The 20,489-nt window shown below is 33.9% G+C and overlaps 1 pseudogene; it reads right to left on the reverse strand.

The window, feature by feature from the left end:
* Positions 1-1,048: 1,048 nt before the first annotated feature.
* LOC121471986 lies at positions 1,049-3,324 on the reverse strand (annotated as a pseudogene).
* Positions 3,325-20,489: the final 17,165 nt, after the last annotated feature.

Consider the following 20,489-nt stretch of genomic DNA (forward strand, 5'->3'; position numbering starts at 1 on the left):
TTAAATAAATAAAGGATTTACCATTTAAGATCTAAACAATGGAGAGCTAAAATACACATAAGGAGTTCCTTAAAGAATTACTTTAGTAAAATATTCTAGCCTGAAATTTATAAAAATGTAACAATAGGAAGTTAATTAGAGTATGTAGATTTTCATATAGAAACCAAAAATATGGCAAGGTCATTGAATTATTTTATTTTGAGGATCTTGTACTGTTTTAAAAATAAACACATATGTTTAATTATTCTTTCTGCTCATGAGCTTCTGATCATTTCTTGCTTATTATGCTCATGAAAGAGACTGTAGGGAACTTATGGCTATGGATGAATAAGTTACTCCTCAAAAAGTAGCTATCAAATGAGCATGATTAAAACAACCATTTCAAGACTTTGGCAATTTACCAAACAATCTGAAAAGCATTTATATTTGAAAATAATTGAACTTGAGGCAAGAAAAATGAGAATCTCTTCCTTCAGGTCTAGAGCTGATCCCACCTTCCCACTCCCAACATGGGCAATGTAAAAGTTCTAGGCAAGGTAGGTCATGAGGTCCTGTAGATTCTTTGCCATGGACAAAAGGCCTCATTATTTCCTGAGAAAATTATATTTTGGAAGTAGCATGTGAGGCATAGACATTGTCTTGCTCCACTAATCAGATGTTACATTTAGGTTTGGCAAACATATTCTTAGCATTCTTCTGCAGTAGAACCAAAAAGGCCTTCCTGGAGAATGGACCAAGGCCCTGAGCTATTTAAACTCCTGTCACATCATGAGCTTGTGAATATAAACATAGGACTCTCAAAAAGGTCCAGTAGCAAGTAAAGGCCAGGACAACTATGTAAATGACTTAAACATTGAATGTTCTTTTTTACCCACACACACAACATATAAGTCTTACTGGCTTCAGGCCTTTTTTTTGGCTCAAAATGGTTTTATGGAAAAACTAATCTGTAACAAAAATTTGTCATAGACTGTGAAGGTTCCATCATTTTTTAACAAAGTGTGCCAAAATTTCCAAGAGGGAAAGGGCAGGAGAGGGGCCCAGACATTTACAACAGCAGAAATTTTCTCTTCCTCTTCTTGATGGGAACGGAGAACTGCTCAATTAGCTTCATCAAACACTGTCTTGAGGCTTTGCTGTTTGAGAGTCGAGCATTCCAGATATTTTACAGCAGTGATCTTAGCCATCGCCAAACCCGTAGGTAGGTGATAGGAGTCAACTTTTTCTCCTTCAGTTTTTCAATCATGTCTTTTTCATCTGAGATCAAGTAGAGCCCTCACCAGGATGATGGGGGTACTGGGACAGTGGTGGTAACACTTAGGGTATTACTTTTCTTGACCACTTTCAAAAGTTGCAGGAGTCACAAGAGAAAAACAAATTAAGAATACATCAGTTAAAAGAATAATCTGTTTAAATGGAAAAACATTCTGTGCTCATGGACTGGAAGAACAAAGATTGTTAAAACTTCTCTACTATCCAGAGCAGTTTACACATTTAATACAATCTCTATCAAAATACCATCAGCGGGGATCCCCGGGTGGCGCAGCGGTTTAGCGCCTGCCTTTGGCCCAGGGCGCGATCCTGGAGACCCGGGATCGAGTCCCACGTCGGGCTCCCTTTGCCTATGTCTCTGCCTCTCTCTCTCTCTGTGTGTGTGTGTGTGTGACTATCACAAATAAATAAAAATTAAAAAAAATACCATCAGCAGTTTTTACAGAGCTAGAACAAATAATTTTCAAATTTGTATGGAACAACAAGAGACCTCAAATAACCAAAGCAATCTTTTTTTTTTCTTTTATTTATTTTTAAAATTTTTTTTTCTTTATTTATTTATGTTAGTCACACACACACAGAGAGAGAGAGGCAGAGACACAGGCAGAGGGAGAAGCAGGCTCCATGCACCGGGAGCCCGATGTGGGATTCGATCCTGGGTCTCCAGGATCGCGCCCTGGGCCAACGGCAGGCGCCAAACCACTGCGACACCCAGGGATCCCCTAACCAAAGCAATATTGAAAAAGAAAGGCAAAGCTGTAGATTAGAGCTATGTTACAAAGCTGTAGTCATCAAGACAGTATGGTACTGGCATAAAAACAGACCACAGATCAATGGAAAAGAATAGAAAACCCAGAAACTATATGGTCAACTAACCTTCAACAAGTAAGAAAGAGTATCCAGTGGAAAAAATAGTCTCTTCAACAAATGGCTTTGGGAAAACTGCATAGTAACATGCAGAAGAATGAAACTGGATCACTTTCTTACACCACACACAAAAATAAATTCCAAATGGGTGAAAAACCTAAATGTAACACAGTACACCAGCAAAATCCTAGAGGAGAGCATAGGCAGCAATCTCTTCACCTCTGTCACAGCAACTTCTTACTAGACACATCTCCAGAGCCAAAAGAAACAAAAACAAAAATGAATTATTGGGACTGCATCAAGATAAAAAGCTTTTGCACAGAGAAAGAAACAAAACTAAACGGTAACCTATGGAATAGGAGAAGATATTTGCAAATGGCACATCTGATAAGGAGTTTGTATCTAAAATCTATAAAGAAATCAAACTAAACACCCAAGAAAACAAGTAATCCAGTTAAGAAATGAGCAGAAAACATGAACAGACATTTTTCCAAGGAAGACATACAGATAGGATAACTGAGCCACTCAGGTATCCTACACAATGAACATTACTCCACCATCAAAAATAATAAAATCTTGCCATGTGCAACAGCATAGATGGAGCTAAAGTGTATTAGGTTAAGTGAAATAAGTCAGTTAGAGAAAGACAAATACTACATGATTTCACTCATATATGAAATTTAAGAAACAAAACAGATTAACATAGGGGAAAGGGTAAAAAAAAGGGAGAGAGAGTGAGACAAACCATAAGACACTTACCTTCAGAGAACAAACTGAGGACTGCTGGAGGGGAGGTAGGCCAGGAAAAGGCTAAATGGGTGATGGGTATTAAAGAGGAAATTTGTTGTGATGCTCAATGGGTATTACATGTAAATGAAGAATCTCTAAACTCTACTCCTGAAACCAATATTACACTATGTGTTAACTAACTAGAATTTAGATAAAAACATTACAAATACATCTGTTTGCAGATCGGTTAGAGGATTTAATCTCTCATAATCTTCTTGTCCAGCTGTATCTGATAAACCCAGACTCACCAGTTTTCCATCTACCATAATATTGACAAGTATATACCTAAACAGTGGGGACATATTATCTAGGAAATGCAGTGGTTATGTAACTGATCAGTAGAAAAGTTTTACCTACAGATCCATCTCCTACCACCACACATCTGATGGCCTGCATCTGGGTGCTGAGGCAAGAGGCAGTGAGCTGCAGATGGTGAGGTATGGGGTGGCTGGCTCTGTCCATACTGCCTCACCCCCTGGAGAAAATGGAGCCAGCAGTGGCCACTACCTAAAGCTAGGAAAAACTGCCAGCTCTAAATGTTTAAACACAATCTCTCTCAAATCATTCAGTAACTACTAATCTATGGACATAAATGTCAATATCTAAAACTAGGCTTGCCAATTAGGATAACAACAACAACAAACACAAGGAAAATAAAGGAAAAAATAAAAACGAATGAAAAATTGAGTAGAGTTTTCAGGGGCCCCACACTGGAGGAGATACATCTTTTAGATTTAGCCTAGGCAAGTTATGAAACACAGAAACAAATAAAAAAGGAATAACAACAACCTTCAAAAATGCCCTCAGAACCCAGAGTTGCTATAAAAATTATCTGAAATATCCAGTTATCAATAAAAAGTGTGATATTTGTAAAGAAACTGGAAATTGTAACCCATATTCAGGTTAAAATCAATCAATAGAAACTCTCTCTTAATATTCCCAGATGTAGTATATAGTGTACTAGGACTTCAAAGAATCTACTATAAATATGTCCATCATATTCCAATAATGGAACTGTGTTTAACAAATTTGGGGAAAGTATGACAACAATGAGCCAACTAAGATTCTCAATACAGATGTGTAAATTATTAAAAAGAACAAAATGATAATTCTGGAATTGAAGAATACAATAATTTAAATAAATATTTCACTGGTGAAATTTTAATAGCAGTTTCAAGATGGCAGAATCAAGAAACAGAAATTATACTATCTAATGACCAAAGAGAAAATAGATTGAACAGAAAAGAAAAAGAGCCTCAGAGACCTATAGGAAAAGGTCACATATACCAGTGTAAATGTAATTGGAGTTCCCAACAGAGATGAGAACACTATGTGAGAAAATAATAACTGGAAATGTCTACAATTTGAAGAAAAACATTAATCTGCAGATCCAGGGATTTCAACCAATCCCAAAGAGAAGGAACACAAAGAAATCAACTTCTAAAAACATCATAGTCAAACTTAAAAACCAAAGACAAAATATCTTGAGAAGACTAGTAAAACAAAATAAAACAAAACAAAACAAACCGTCATGTATAGGAGTATCTATATGATTAATGACTAATATTTCATCAGGAACAAAGCCAGAAAGCAATGGAATAATGTACAGCATTCAAATACTGATTCAAAAAAATCATCTAAGAATTCTATATCCAGCAAATTTATTCTTCAAAAATAAACTGATATAAAAACATTCCTAGATAAATAAAAAAATAAGAGTTTGAACAAAATACTTTTAAAGAAATTCTAAAGAAACCATTCAAGCTGAAAGGAAACAAGATGAAAACTCAAATTCACAAGAAGAAATAAGAACTTAGAAAATGCAACTATTAACTTTTTATTTATTCTGAAGAACCATTCACTTACACAAATGATCAGTGCTGGGTTTTCTATCCTCTTCTCCTTGATTAATCTTGGTCCATTAATCTATCCTATACTGCTGTCTCCATGATTCGCTCAGGGAGGTACACAAAACTTAGGGCAATTGAATTTCAGGGAGAACATTGTGTTTCTTTCTTTCTTTTTAAGATTTTATTTATTTATTCATGAGAAAGAGAGAGAGAAAGAGGCAGAAACATAGGCAGAGGGAGAAGCAGGCTACATACAGGAGCCCGATGTGGGACTTGATCCAAGGATTCCAGGATCACACCCTGAACCGAAGGTAGACACTTAACCACTGAGCCACCCAGGTATCCCAAACATTCTGTTTCTAAGGAAGAAACATTTCCTCCCCAATCTGTCAATGAGTCCCTAAGGAAAAAAACTATCTCTCTTTTACTCTCTATTTTTGTGGGAACGTAAGACTCAAGCTGCCACTATAATTTACAAATACAGAAGATTCCAGAGGAAGCCACCATAAAATATATTAGAGACAAAACACCTCAGAAAGCAAAGAAATATAGGTCAAGGTCAAGTCCTTGGTGATACCATTTTAAACAGTAGATCAAGCATTACTAACTTTCACATTTTAAAATACACTTTATTTTTAGAGCAGTTTTAGGTTCACAGCAACATTGATCATAAAGATAAAGATGATAAAGAAATCTCTTATAACCCCTGCAGAAACAGTGTCTGCCACTGTCAACATCCCATACCAGAATGATACATTTTTATAGTTGATGGATCTGCAGTGACTCATCATTATCACCCAAAGTTTACATTAAGTTTTTTTTTTTTCTTGGTATTGTATTTTCTGTGGGTTTGGACAAATGTGCAATGGCATTTATCCATTATTATACTATCATGTAGGAAAGTTTTACTGACCTAAGAATCCTCTCTGTTCTATCTATTTATTCCTTCCTCCCCATAACCGATCCCTGCCAATTGCTGATCTTTTTACTGTCTCCATAATTTTGCCTTTTCCAGAATGTTAGTTGGAATCATACAGAATGTAGCCTTTTCATAAAACTTCATTCACAAAGTAATATTCATTTAAGTAGCCCCACTATGTCTATTCAAGGCATGGTAGCTCATTTCTTTTTAGCACTGAATAATCCATTGTGTGAGTGTCCCACCACTTATCCATTCACATGCTAAAGGGTATTATGGTTGCTTGCAAACATTGGAAATTATGAATAAAGCAACTAAAAAATCTGTCTGCAGGGTTTTTTATAGACAAAGTTTTCAATTCATTTGGGTAAATACCAAGGAGTATGATTGTTGGATCATATGGAAAGAGCATGTTTAGCTTTGTAGGAAACTACCAAACTGTTTTTCAGAGTAGTCACACATTTTGCATTCCTATAACAATGAATGAGAGTTCTTGCTCCACAACCTCACTAGCATTTTCGTGGTGTTAGCAATTCTGGATTTTGACCATTCTAATAAGTATGTGGTAGTATCTAACTGTTTAATTTCCTGATAACACATAATATGGAGCATCTTTGCACAGGGTTATTTGCCCTGTGTATCTTTTTAGTGAGGTGTCAGTTTAGGCCTTTTACATATTTTTAAATTTGGTTGATCATTTTCTTATTATTGAATTTTAAGAGTTCTTTGTATATTGTGGCAAATAGTCCTTTACTAGATATATCTTGTCAGATATTCTTTCCCAGTCTGTGCCTTGTCTTATTTTTTTTAATTACATGAACAAATATATCCCTTTCAACTTATAAGCCATTAAAAAAGTCTAAATGATACAATATTTTTTCTAAATAGTAATTGCATGGTAACATAACCATACAAAGAAAAGAATTATTTCAAGTGACTTTAAGACAATGCATTTTGACTATATATTTCTAGTTAGTTATAGGGTAAGGATGAGAGAGAGAGAGAAATCTTAAATCACAATCAATACAATGAGTAGTAATAACATAAATATTATTTTGAAACTTTTATGTGTTTATATAGAGGAAGTAGACTACATGTTAATATTATTAAAACCAAGATTTCAATCAATGTAGGAAAAAGAAATACAAACATAAAATCAGATAGGTCAAGAAAAACTTTATAATCCTACATTTGAATTAATGATACCAGTATAAACTTATAATTTATATTTTATTTCTAAAATATGTATTTCTATGCATATACTAAAAAGAGCAAGAATCAATAGCAACCCAATGGCAAAGAACATCCACTTTTGGTCTCTAAATATAATTTCACTAAAGGAATCAGAGATCTTTGGGGAAATGGCTGATTTCAGGTCTAGGGAAGGATATGAATGTACTAGAGGAATCTAGAATGTCTTTTTCCCAGGAATCAAGGAATTTGTCAAAGACTAATGTGGTCATGTGAAAGCGACATTTGAGTCAACCTGAAGAAGCTCTCATTGGCATATGAGAAGACAACCTGAGCATTTAAAAAAGACTATAATTGGGGCTCCCAGGTGACTCAGTCCTTTGAGTGCCTGACTCTTGGTTTTGGCTCAGGTCATGATCTCAGGGTCGTGGGAGTGAGCCACATAGGGCTCTGTGCTCAGCAAAGTATGCTTATATTTTCTCCCTCTCCCTCAGCCCCTCTGCTCACTGGTGCTCTCTCTCTTTCTCCCCCTTCTCTCTAAAATAAATAAATAAATCTTTTTTAAAAAGACTTAATATTTATTGGTACAAAGCAAAAAGTAAGAATTCATGAACTCCTAATGATACACAACAAAGAAAAAAAGACCTAGCTTAATTGTTTAAATGTATTAAACATTGTTAGGGCTATAGTTCCTTCCTTTAGAAATTAAAAGTAAGTGGAAATAATAAATATTTTTTGGAAATAATAAATTTTTATGGAAAAAAAGATAAGGGAACTTTTACTGATTTCAGAAGCCAGTCCACATATAGTTAAGAAAAGTTCAGAAAAATTAAGGATCATTAATTCAGAAAAATTAAGGGTCATTAAACTTTACTAAAAATTGCCTAGCCAAGATCAAAGTAGAAAATTGAGTCTTGAAAGAATATTTTACAAAGTGGTCTATATTTCATAAAAATTCAGTGTGAAAGGACATGAGTGTCTAGTTTAGGCATTTCATAGAAAATAGATTATAGTGAACCTAAAATTTTTAATGTTCAGTTTTTTTTTCCTGCTATTGCTTATTATATCTCCGCTCTTTTTCTTATCAGTCTTGCCAAAGATTATCATTGTATTAGTCTTTTCAAAGAATGAACATTTCTTTTGTTCATCCACTCTATCATTGTTTGTTTTTATTTCACTAATGTCTGTGCTTATCTTTGTTAGTTATTCCTACTGCTTTCTTTAATTTTATATTCTTTTTCTAACTTTTTCATGGACACATGGATGGTTTATTTTTATTTTTTCAATGTTTTTCCGATGTATGGTTTGAAGTCTGTGAATCTCCTCCAAAGCATGAATTTAGCTGAATCCCACAAATTTTGACATGTAGTTTTTCTATTATGATTTGATTTCAGAACATTACCAAATATTCTCTGATCTCTCTTAGACCTCTTTGCCTCATGGATTATTTTAAAAATTACATAAATTTCTTGGTCATATTTGTTCAGTTTTTTATATACTAAATGCATTATTTTTTGTTGTTTTATTACTTTTTTTTTTTTAAATTTATGATAGTCACAGAGAGAGAGAGAGAGAGAGAGAGGCAGAGACATAGGCAGAGGGAGAAGCAGGCTCCATGCACCGGGAGCCCGACGTGGGATTCGATCCTGGTCTCCAGGATCGCGCCCTGGGCCAAAGGCAGGCGCTAAACCGCTGTGCCACCCAGGGATCCCTGTTGTTTTATTACTAATATTCACTGAGAGATGAGTGTTAGAATCTCTCATTGTGTGATTATGAATCAATTTCTTTCTCTTTATACTTAAGTCAAATTCATGTTTATCTCTTTTGAGGAATTAAATAAATAAATCTTTTCTAATCTTTTAATTTTGTATCCTTATACATACAATAATGAATAATGAAGCAAATTCAGCTTGCTTTTAATTAGTGTTAATATGGTATCTTGTTCCATCCCTTTATTTATAGCCTACTTGCATTTTTATATTTAAAGTGTCTTTCTTAGGTAGCAAGTACTTGGGTCTTGCTCATTTCTCCATTCTACATCTGACTTTTAATTAGGAACATTTAAGTAATTTATTTCATGTGATTATTGATATGGTGAGGTTAAAGTCTGTTATCTTGTTGCTGATTTTCTATCTCACATGTTCTTAGCTCTTTTCCACTTTCTGTGGGTTTTTTTTGAATTAAGTATTTTCTAATTTTCATCCTCCCTTTCAACTTATTAGTTATAAATTTTGTTTTGATATTTTAGTGGTTGGTTTAAGATTTACAGTTTTTATAGTTAAATTATCAATCTACATTCAATTAATATCTTAGCATTGCAACCTTCAGCCCGGGGCCTGATCCTGGAGACCTGGATCAAGTCCCACGTTGGGTTCCCTTCATGGACGCTGCTTCTCCCTCTGCCTGTATCTCTGCCTCTCTCTCTCTCTCTCTCTCTCTGTGTCTCTCATGAATAAATAAATAAAATCTTAAAAAAATATATAAGAAAGAAACCTGCAGCCTTTATGTTACCATTTCCATACATTGTGCATTTAATGTTATAAACCCCACAGTACACCATTTTTTAGAGACAGCTATATTTTCAAAGAGAGTGCCCTTTGTTTCTTTTGGCATCACTTTTGTGTAGATTTGCATCTCCTTTTGGTATCACTTTTTTTTTTTCTACTTAAAGGACTTTCTTTAATAGCTATTGGGCTGTGGGTCTGATGGAAATTAAATATTTTAGTTTTTGTAAGTCTAAAAAGTCTTCATTTGCTTCTATTTTAAAATATATATAAATATATAAAATATATATTTAAATATATATAAAACTTTCTATATAAAGTTTATACTCTGTATAGAATTCTGGGTTGACGGGATCTCTGGGTGGCGCAGTGATTTGGCGCCTGCCTTTGGTCCAGGGCGCGATCCTGGAGACCGGGGATCGAATCCCACATCAGGCTCCCGATGCATGGAGCCTGTTTCTCCCTCTGCCTGTGTCTCTGCCTCTCTCTCTCTCTCTCTCTGTGTGTGACTATCATAAATAAAAATAAATAAATTAAAAAAAAGAATTCTGGATTGAGTCATTTTTCTTTTTACTTTCAGTAGTTTAAGTGGTTTTCCACTATCTCCATTTTTGCATTTTTTTTCCAATTAAAAACCTGGCTCTCAATCTCATCTGTATTTTCCTGAACATACAATGTGTTTTTCTCTGGCATCTTTAGTGTTTTTTTCCCATGCAGTCTGGGTTTTGAGCAACATGATTATAGTTATCCTCAGAACTGTTTTCTTAATGCTTTGTGTGCTTGGAGTTCCTTGAAATAATTGGACCATTTTTCATAGTTTTTATGGAATTTGTATAAATTTCCAAGATTATTATTATTTTTTTATTAAGGCACTTAAAGTTGTTCTACAGAAGAGTGATGCTCTTTACATTTCTAAATTTTTCCCCTCCTCTCCACATTTCATTTTGGATTATCTGTTGTTGGCAAATTCAGTATTATTTTCTTTGTAATCCCTAATCTGCCATTAATTCTATTCACTGCCTTTTTAAAATATCACAGCCAGTATAGATTTCATGCTAGAATTTTTTAGTACTTTTATATTTTTTCCTATTGGTAATTATCTTTTTGAATATAGCCCACATATACTTATATCTATAGTGTTAGTTCTGGGTTAGTTTCAATTAACTCACTTTTCATCATGAGTTGCATTTTCTTGCCTTTTCTTCATGCCTGGTAATTTTTGCATTGGATCCCAGATATTGTGATTTTTACCTTGTTATATGCCTGATGCTTTTGTATCCCTATAAATCTTGAGCTTTGTTCTAGAATGCAATTAAGTTAACTTGGAAATGGTTTGATGCTTTCAGCTCTCACTTTTATTATCAGTTGGGCAGCACCAGAGCAGTACTTATTTTAAAGCTAATTTTTTTCCAAATATAACATAAGACTTATCTGTTTTTTTTTTTAAGATTTTATTTATTTATTCATGAGAGAGAGAAAGAGAGAGAGAGAGAGAGAGGCAGAGGGAGAAGCAGGCTGCATGCAGGGAGCCTGATGTGGTATTCGATCCCAGGTCTACAGGATCAAGTCCTGGTCTGAAGGCAGGCGCTAAACAGCTGAGCCACCCAGGAATCCCCGACTTATCTGGGTATTATTTTCAATGTCACATGAATTAAGAGGTTTCTAGTCTGTTTAGTGAAAACTAACACTATTCCTGACCCTATGTGAATGTCAACTAGGCGCTGTTACTTACGAGTTTTTTCTTTTTGTCTTAAGCAATTAGACCTGCGTGCCCTGATTACTCTAGATGATTCATGCTGAATACTCTAAGATGACCCTCTAGAGATCTCCACCTTTCTTTCTCAGAGCTTCCTCCTTCCTTCTAGGAGTCTGTTCTGCAAACTCCATTCTCCTTGGTCTTTCCGAGTTATTAGCTCCACCTTCTCAAGGGAACCCCTCTTCACAATATAGTTTGAAACTCTCAGACTATAACCTGAGAGTTGTCTGTAACCTTGGACAATTATTGGGTACATCTAAATTGTTTCTTGTCTTTAGGGATAATTTTTCTTCATTGCCTGAAATCCAGTTTCTTGAAAACTATTGTTTTATGTGTATTTTTCAGATTTGAGCTATTTTGAGCAGGGAAGATTCTAAGGAAGGAACATTTGTTTCTGATTATTCCATTTTGTTTAATTTTATTAATACTTTTTTTGGTGTTCTGGCATATTCACTTGATTTTTTTCATACTCTGCTGAAATTCTCAACCTGTCTCTAATTTGTTCAACATATTAATAATCACGATCATACATAAATTTGTAAATAAATAAATAAATAAATAAATAAATAAATAAATAAATAAATTTGTATCCAGTAGCTTTAGTATGGATCTTCAACGTGTCTGTTTCTATTTTGTTTTCCCTCCTGCTTTTTAGTGAACCTTTGTATTTTTCATAATTGCTCTTTTTAATGAATGGTGCATGCTATCCATGAAAAATTGAAGATATAATCTTATTGATGTTATATTCCCCCAGAGGCAATTTAGTTTTGCTTCTAATACACCATAGGCTAGGAGATGTCCTTAATCTGATCAAAAATTGAGCTTATGTTGATTAGGTGGTATCAATCCCTCACTCATACGAATAGCTCCTTGGAGCCCCAACTGGGTATTTTTATTTTTTAATGATTTTATTTATTGATTGATGAGAAATACAGAAAAAGAGGGAGAGGCAGAGACATAGGCAAAGGGAGAAGCAGGCTCCATGCAGGAAGCCCAATGCAGGCAGGATTTGATCCCAGGACTCTGGGATCATGCCCTGAGCCAAAGGCAGACACTCGACCACTGAGCCAGCAAGGCATCCCCAACTGGGTATTTTTAAAACCAAGGTCCCACCTCTCAGACACATATTAAATTCCTCCTTTTTTTTTTTTTTATCAACCAGGTAAGTCTTCATAAACTCTGTGAAGCTTTTCAGCTATGTTTGAATCAGTACATGCTTTGAAGGCAAAAGCAATACTAAGTACTGGGCTTTCCTCTCTGGATTTCCCCTTCTCTCTGGGATTAAATTCTCACTGCCTTGGTAGGTTTCAGATGACTTCAAACAGATTTATTTTTCTATTAAATTTTCAAGTGTTTTCAGCACAAAAATTTATCTGAAACAAATTCATCCACCAAAGCTTGAAGCAGAAAGTCCCCAATTATATAATTAATATATCTTAAAATTAGTAGAAAAAAAGTGGAAAATGGAGATAATGACTTAATGCCTTCTTGGCTAAGATAATTTAGAATCTAACATACATCTGTCAGCAAAGAGTTAAAAAATAGAACAAAACCATATAGGATTTTCTCTATTCATATATTAAAATATTCATTGAGTGCTTACTACAAACCAGATTAATGGTTATAAGTCACATTACATTATGTGTTTTAAACTTGCAAAGACAAGTTTATACTTTTACAAAATAATCTTTTTATCGAAGAAAGGAGTTTGAAATAGGCAAAGCAAGAATTTTATAGATCTGAAATTTGAGACTGAGCTCTTTGAGTGTTAGAAAATTCTTAATTAGGGGATGGTGCCTGCCTTTGGCCCGGGGCGCGATCCTGGAGACCCGGGATCGAGTCCCACATCGGGCTCCCCGTGCATGGAGCCTGCTTCTCCCTCTGCCTGTGTCTCTGCCTCTCTCTCTCTCTCTGTGACTATCATAAATAAAAAAAAAAAATTAAAAAAAAAAGAAAAGAAAATTCTTAATTATATATAGAAACAGGAAAGGAAATGTTCAACCTGGAAACGGAGGAGTAAGTAAATTACAACTGATTTATTTGATAAAATAAGATGTGATTCAATTCAAAACATACTTTGCTTACTTTTTGCAAGTTACCCTGTTAAGCACCAATGAGAGGAAACATTGTTACACAGTCTCCACCAGTATTTATTATTAATTTGGATTGAATCATTTTCAATCTTGTATATCACAGGAATATATTTTATCCTTTAGTGAAAAATTCAATTATAAGGAAACAGATCTAGTAGAGCCTTTTGATATTATGACCGTTTCTAAAAATGAATAGTTATAAGGTTTTATATTGAGAAATTATGGTAAAAACCTAGTCTCTCCACAACTCATCATCGCCAGTATAGCATATCCAGATCATTGTGTGTGTGTGTGTGTGTGTGTGTGTGTGTATCTTTTGTTTATCTGACCAGCCTAATTTGTTCACCACTCTCTTAATTCTTGAGTAGAAGTCATTCTACATGCTTAGTCTTCAACATGCCATGTTTGTATACACTTATTTTTCAGCATGGCAGTTTTTTCTACCTCACTTAACTAGAAAACTTGTACACAAACTCTGAAGTTTAATTAAATCATTGTTACATCCCAAAGCATTCTATAGAAGCCTTATTTAGGCTTAGGTTCTTACTTTCATAACAATACATTTTATGTATCATCTGATCTGATTTGTATTTGTTTGTTTTGAGAGATAAACTGGAAAATTTCATTTGGAATAACTCAAATAATTCAAATCTACTTCTGAAAAAGTGGTACATAATTTTTAACAATTAACAATTTAACAATTGTTGTTTTAACAACAACAATTAAAATTGACACAACCACGCATCAATAGATAGCCAAGTTCAATAGACAGCCAAGTTCATAGTTCATTCTGCCTATAAATTTTAAAATTATGCTCATTTGATGAATTTTTAATTTGAGGTTGATTTACCCTATTTTAAAGTTTTGCATAAAGTAAGACTTTATTAATATTTTATATGATGCTCTTTCAAATTTGCATAATTCAAATTTGCATAAAATTCAAACACAGTACACTATTGTTATGGCACTTGTGTTACTATATTGCACTCATCTAACCAGTAGACTTGAGTAATCCTCACATTCAGGACATTTTTCATTTTCATCTAAATATCACCAACACTTAAACCAAAGCTGTGATGGTTTTCAGTGTTCAGTAACTGTTGAATGAGTTAAAAGACAAGAATAGGCAGTACCACTAAGCAATATATATATATATTATATATTATATATATAATATATATATTTAATTAACCTATCTTTTCTAAAAGATTTTTAACAATAAATAAGGAAAGGAAGAAAAGAAGGAAGGAAACTAACAGTTCAAGAACACATAAAAATTATTATTTTTTGTATGTCTCCGTGTAGGGTCCACATTAACAGGCAGAAAATATTCATATTGGCTGATTGTTGATTAAAGTCAACTGGCAATTATTGCAGTTGTTCCATTTCCTTTTATTTTTGTAAATATTTTATTTATTTATTTGAGAGAGAGAGAGAGAGAGCAAGAGAGCAAGAGAGCACATGACCAGGCAGAGAGAGGAGTAGAGACAGAGAATTTCAAGCAGACTCCATGCTAAGTGCAGGACTCCACTCTGGTCTTGATCTCATTACCCATGAGATCATGACCTGAGCCAAAATCAGAGTTGAATGCTTACCTGACTGAGCCACCTGGGTACCTCTGTTTCATTTCCTTTTAGCATGGTTTTTATGTTTGTTAATCAGCAATATAGTTTCACTATAAAATATCCCATCTGATTTTATACTTTACAAATATTTTTAAAAAGTTATGATACAGCTTACTTATTTATTATTTAAGAATTCTGTTTTTTGGGACACCTCGGTGGTTCAGTGGTTGAGCATTTGCTCTTGGTTCAGGGCTTGATTCCAGGGTCCTGGGGTCAAGTCCTGCATCAGGCTCCCTGCGGGGAACCTTCTCCTTCCTCCGCCTGTGTCTCTGCCTCTCTCTGTGTCTCTCATGAATGAATGAATGAATGAATGAATAAATAAATAAATAATTTTATATTAAAAATTCACTTGAAAATTAGTATTTTAGCAAATCAGTAAACTTATTAAAATTGTCCTCTAATCTCCATTAAAAATACTTAAGCAGTTGAGGATGTAGAAGTGTGATTGGAAAGAATTATAAAAATATGTACTTTTCTTAAGTTTTATGTTTATATGCTAAAAGTAAAAACATAAACAAATGTTACTATTTTTTTCATGTTTTTATTTAAATCTCAATTAGTTATCATACAGTGTAATATTAGTTTCAGGTGTAGAATGTAGTGATTCACACTTACGTACAACCCCTGGTGCCCATCACAAATGCCTTCCTTAATCTCTAATACCTATTTAACCCATTTCCCCCACCCACCTCCCCTCTGGCAACCATCAACCTGCTCTTACAGTTAAGAGTCTGTTTCTTAGTTTTCTTCTCTTTTCCCAACCCCCATGTTCATTCGTTTTGTTTCTTAAATTCCACATATGAGTGAAATCATATGGCATTTGTACGACTTATTTCACTTAGCATAATAATTTCTAGCTCCATCCACATCATTGCAAACATCAAGTTTTCATTCTTTTTTAAGATTGAGTAATACTTCATTGCATATATATATGTTTATATATATGTGCATATATATATGAGTGTGTATATATATATATACACATACTGCAACTTCTTTATCCACTCATCAGGCTATGGACATATAGTCTCTTTTGGTCATTTGGCTATTGTTGATAATGCTGCTATAAACATCAGGGTGCATGTATCCCTCCGAATTCGTACTTTTGTATCCTTTGGGAAAATACCTAGTAGTGCATTTGATGGATAGTGGGGTAATTCTATTTTTAACTTTTTGAGAAACTCCATACTGTTTTCCACAGTGACTGCATCAGTTTGCATTCCCACCAATAGTGTAAGAGGTTCCCCTTAAATTTTATTATTTTTGACATCTTGCATAAATGTAACTACATAGGAAATCAATGCATGGTATCTTTCTTACATTTGTTAACTATATTTTCAGATCAAATATATAAAACATTTTTAAGACACAGTAGAAACTCATAGTTGATTAAAATTATTATTTGAAATACTAAACATGTTTATTTACCTGGGGTCACATTTAGTAGATCTCACAAAATAATATGCAAAAAGTCATTACATCAAGAATTTAAAACTTATTTGTAAGAGATTTTAAATATTTTATTTATTTATTTTAGAGACAGAAGGTAGGGAGGAGCGGAGGGACAAGCAGACTCCCCACTGAACTTGGAGCCTGACACAAGGCTTGATCTCAGGACACTGAGATCATGACCTGAACTGAAACCAAGAGTCAGATGCTTAACTGACTGAGCCACTGAAGTGCCTCAAGAATTTAAAAAAAGGGGCAGCCCAGGTGGCTCAGCGGTTTAGCGCAGCCTTCAGCTCAGGGCCTGATCATGGAGACAGGTTATTGAGTCCCACGTTGGGCTCCCTGCATGAATCCTGCTTCTCCCTCTGCCTGTGTTTCTGCCTTTCTCTCTCTCTCTCTCTCTCTCTCTCTCTCTCTCTCTCTCTCTGTCTCATGAATAAATAAATAAAATCTTAAAAAAGAATTTAAAAAAATTAGATGAACATTTGAAATAGCTACTTGAGATATTTCTCTATGCACATGCATATTTGTTTTCTGAAGCTTATTTTCATGTACTTACTGAATATATCTACTTGCTTCTTTTTATTAGAACTACTGATCAAATATTTTAGTTGGCAGAATCATAAAACTTATAGGGCAACATTCTTAACTCTAAATTTTGTGAGAGATACCAGACTTATATACTAATAACAGCACTGATGTTTTCCTGGAAAATCTGGAGAATTGAAGATAATAATAAATCTCTCCATATGTGGAATGGATACAGTACCTTCCAAAGAGATAGACTTGGGATTATCTTTTTTAAGTTGAGTTGGAAATTTAAATCAAATTTAGGATGGGAGGGAAGACCCACATGATAGCCTGCCCCCCCACAAGTGGCAAAATGCAGGTTTTCAAATTAAATTAAGTGTATATGCTGTTATTAAAAAGGCTTGTTATTAACCTCATGTTACAAGGAGAAATTTGCTCATGTAAAGGTACAGAGAAGACAGGAGTTAGAATTGATCATAGTTAGAAATTGGCAAAAGGAAACTTGCCAGTGGAGTTTTGCCCAGAATTTTGCTGTAGGTTTTCAGCTAATAAAAGAGAAAATGAAGCGTGGGGGGGAGGTAAAGGAATATGATATTGGGACATTTGTAGTTCAGCCTTATAAGCTTCTTTCTTTTCTTTTTCTTTCCATGTTCTTTTATCCATGGACAAATGCCATGTGCCATGAAAGCAATTGGCTCTTTAAACTGGACACTATCCAAAGCTCAGTGTATAAAGATGAAAAATAAATAAATATTTTAGCCAGAATGCTACACATCTTATCTTTGGAGAGTTATTAATTCAGAGTTACCATATGTGATGCCTGTCTATGGTTAGCGTGGTCAAAATCATTATTAGACATATTGAACCTACAACACTAATTCCAGTGTCATGAATTCAGTTTAAAAGCAACTCTTCTGCAGTCAGGTTCTGGCAAAACTTCAAAGCTAGCATTCAAAGTCGGAAAGCTTAAAACCATGCAAGCTTATTTAGATTCCTTAAATGGTCTGGTTTAGGAGATTTCTGGGCATTTGAAGCTTTGTAAGCCATTGCAGAATGAAAAAAGTTAATCTGTGCAGCTACGTTTTCAATAACGTGACATTAGATTCATTTCAAAGGCTTTTCTTCTTGGGTATCAAACCACACTCAGGATTTCTCCAGGGTGTAAGATACAGTCTCTTCCTTATTTATTTATTTATTTTTAATGAAGGGATTGCTTCTCATGCTGAGGATTATATAGTCACAGTCTAAAGATACTTGTTTTTTTGTTACATCAAAAAGGAAAAAATAGGTTGTTTTCTTTAAAAAAACGTATGTCTGAAACTAGAAGGAAAGTGCATTTTTAAGACAGAAAATGACTAAAAATATGGGTGGACTTTGGAATAAAACTGACATTTGTGGCCCTAAGGGCTATATTAACATGGCATTTGAAATATAACATTCTAAATACTCTCTTAATATCTCTCTCACTATCACTCTCTAATATCTTTAGAAAATATCTAATTCTCTAAGTTAATAGAATGTATGAGATGAATATATTTATATCACTGACCATCTAAGCTTCTTTTAACTTAATTCTTTCAAAATGCATTTTTAAATTTTAGGCAATTTAAAGATTATTAACAAAAACTCAAATAGGACTCTGAATAGCCAAGAAACGGTAAATAAATGTTTTAAAAATATTTATTTCTATTTGTTTTATTTATATGAGAAGAAAATTTCCCCCTGACAATTTTATCTAAGAGTTTTACACAGAATTTTCTCCATAAGATAGGAAGAATTTCCCATCAAAATATATAATTAATACTGTTAAAGGGTAAGCTGAAGTGTAATAAAAATTTCAAGAGTTTACTTGAGCAAAAATATTTTGGAAACAGGCAATATCAAATCTAACAGATAGAAAGGAGCTCCAAGGAGCTGTACAAAATTAAAGACTTGTATAGATAGAAGGGAGTGGGAACAAAGAAGGTATATTGGCAAAAAAGTGAATTGGTTATTGTAAAGTTACTTTCCTTGAGGGAATGGCAGGGGTCTATCAGATTACCTAGCTAGTGCTGATCTGGCAATTCCTGATTGACTGGTTTAAGATTCCGTTTCTGGGACAGCCAAAACTAAGTCTTGGTTTGTTGATGCAGGGTTTAGCAAATGCAACTCTATTTTAGACTTGTATTGTTTTTAACAATACTTACTTAAATCTGTATATTGGCCTAATAATATGCTCAGCTCTAGTCTCTGCATTTGGGAATATTTTGTCCTTAAAATATCAGTCCGGGAAGTTGATACATTTAGCCACATCGCCTCCATTGAGGTTTTCTGTTTGTTTTTTATTTTAATTGCAAACTATATGTCATATTTCACCAAGTTGGTTTGTAGGTTGGATCCACAAGTCTAGATCACAGAAATTTCACCTTAAAACACATTTTCATCTCTCTGTGTACTTTTCACAGTATTCTCCATGGAATAGATTATTTTACTACTAGTTTGGGATAAATGGATATATGAAATAATGAATTATTAAATTTTGATAATTATTTGGAGATTCACATATTACCCCAAACCCAAATTTTTGAAAATTAAGGTTGTTATGCATTTCTTTTAAATACTAGATTTTATTTCCTGAATTAACTTGTGTTCTCTTTTAGATTATTATTTTTTCTAGATTGTAAGTCAAATGTTTAAATTATACATATTTATAACTACTTAGATATAGATTTATAAGTATATATAAAACTAGAACTATTGATATTGAATGTATAAATATATTCAGTAGTTAAATTAGCAAAATTGGAGGCAATATTTCCAAAAAATAACATTAACTAAGAAAATCATGGAAATCCATAATATAGAATATAGCCACTAAAACACTGAGGACTATTTTTAATGTCCTGTGTCAACTCACCTTCATCTTTTCTACCATCTCAAGGGAGAAACTAGAAGTTCATTTCTCATGATCCATTGCAGAATGTTTCAGGTCAGATTCTGAAGGCAAAAGAGAATCCTTATTTTCTAAAGGCAGTTGTACACATACAAATTGTGGTTTTGGAAGCCCCACCTGAGAATCACCCACTTGAGTCCTGAAGCATCTAAGGTCTCCGACAGCTCTCAGGTGCCCACAGACATGGTCTTCAGAATCACTCTCTTTGATATTGAGATATGGCTGCAATCACTGATAGCATGTTCTTTGTAATCCTTTCACTTCCAGAATGACTGAATATGGCTTTCCTAGTTTTCATTCTCCTAGCCTGTAGAGCAGCACTTCTATGTCCACTGAAGCAAACCCTTGTGATATTGTCAATTACTTTGTGCTACCTGGACATAAATCCCTTTTGTGGCAAATGAATGATAGATTTTAAAAATAAATCATATTTCAAGTGAGGTGATCCACAAACATGTGGATTTTTTTTTAGTGTTAGTATAGAACAATATTACTGATGAATGACTGTCTTAAACTCCAGATTTTCTTAAGAATACTCACAATATGTTGAGTTTTCCTAGGTTGGACTTTTACCTTAAGAAGCTGAAAAACAAGTGTCCTATGATTAATTCATTTTAAAATATAAGCAAGAACATAAATGAAGTCATGTTTAAGTTTCCTTGCTTTATTACCTGGCTTGTAATTTAAAGTCAGGTTTTTAAATTAATTTAC

Source organism: Vulpes lagopus, chromosome 1 (genome assembly GCF_018345385.1).
Source record: "Vulpes lagopus strain Blue_001 chromosome 1, ASM1834538v1, whole genome shotgun sequence".
Lineage (NCBI taxonomy): Eukaryota > Metazoa > Chordata > Mammalia > Carnivora > Canidae > Vulpes > Vulpes lagopus.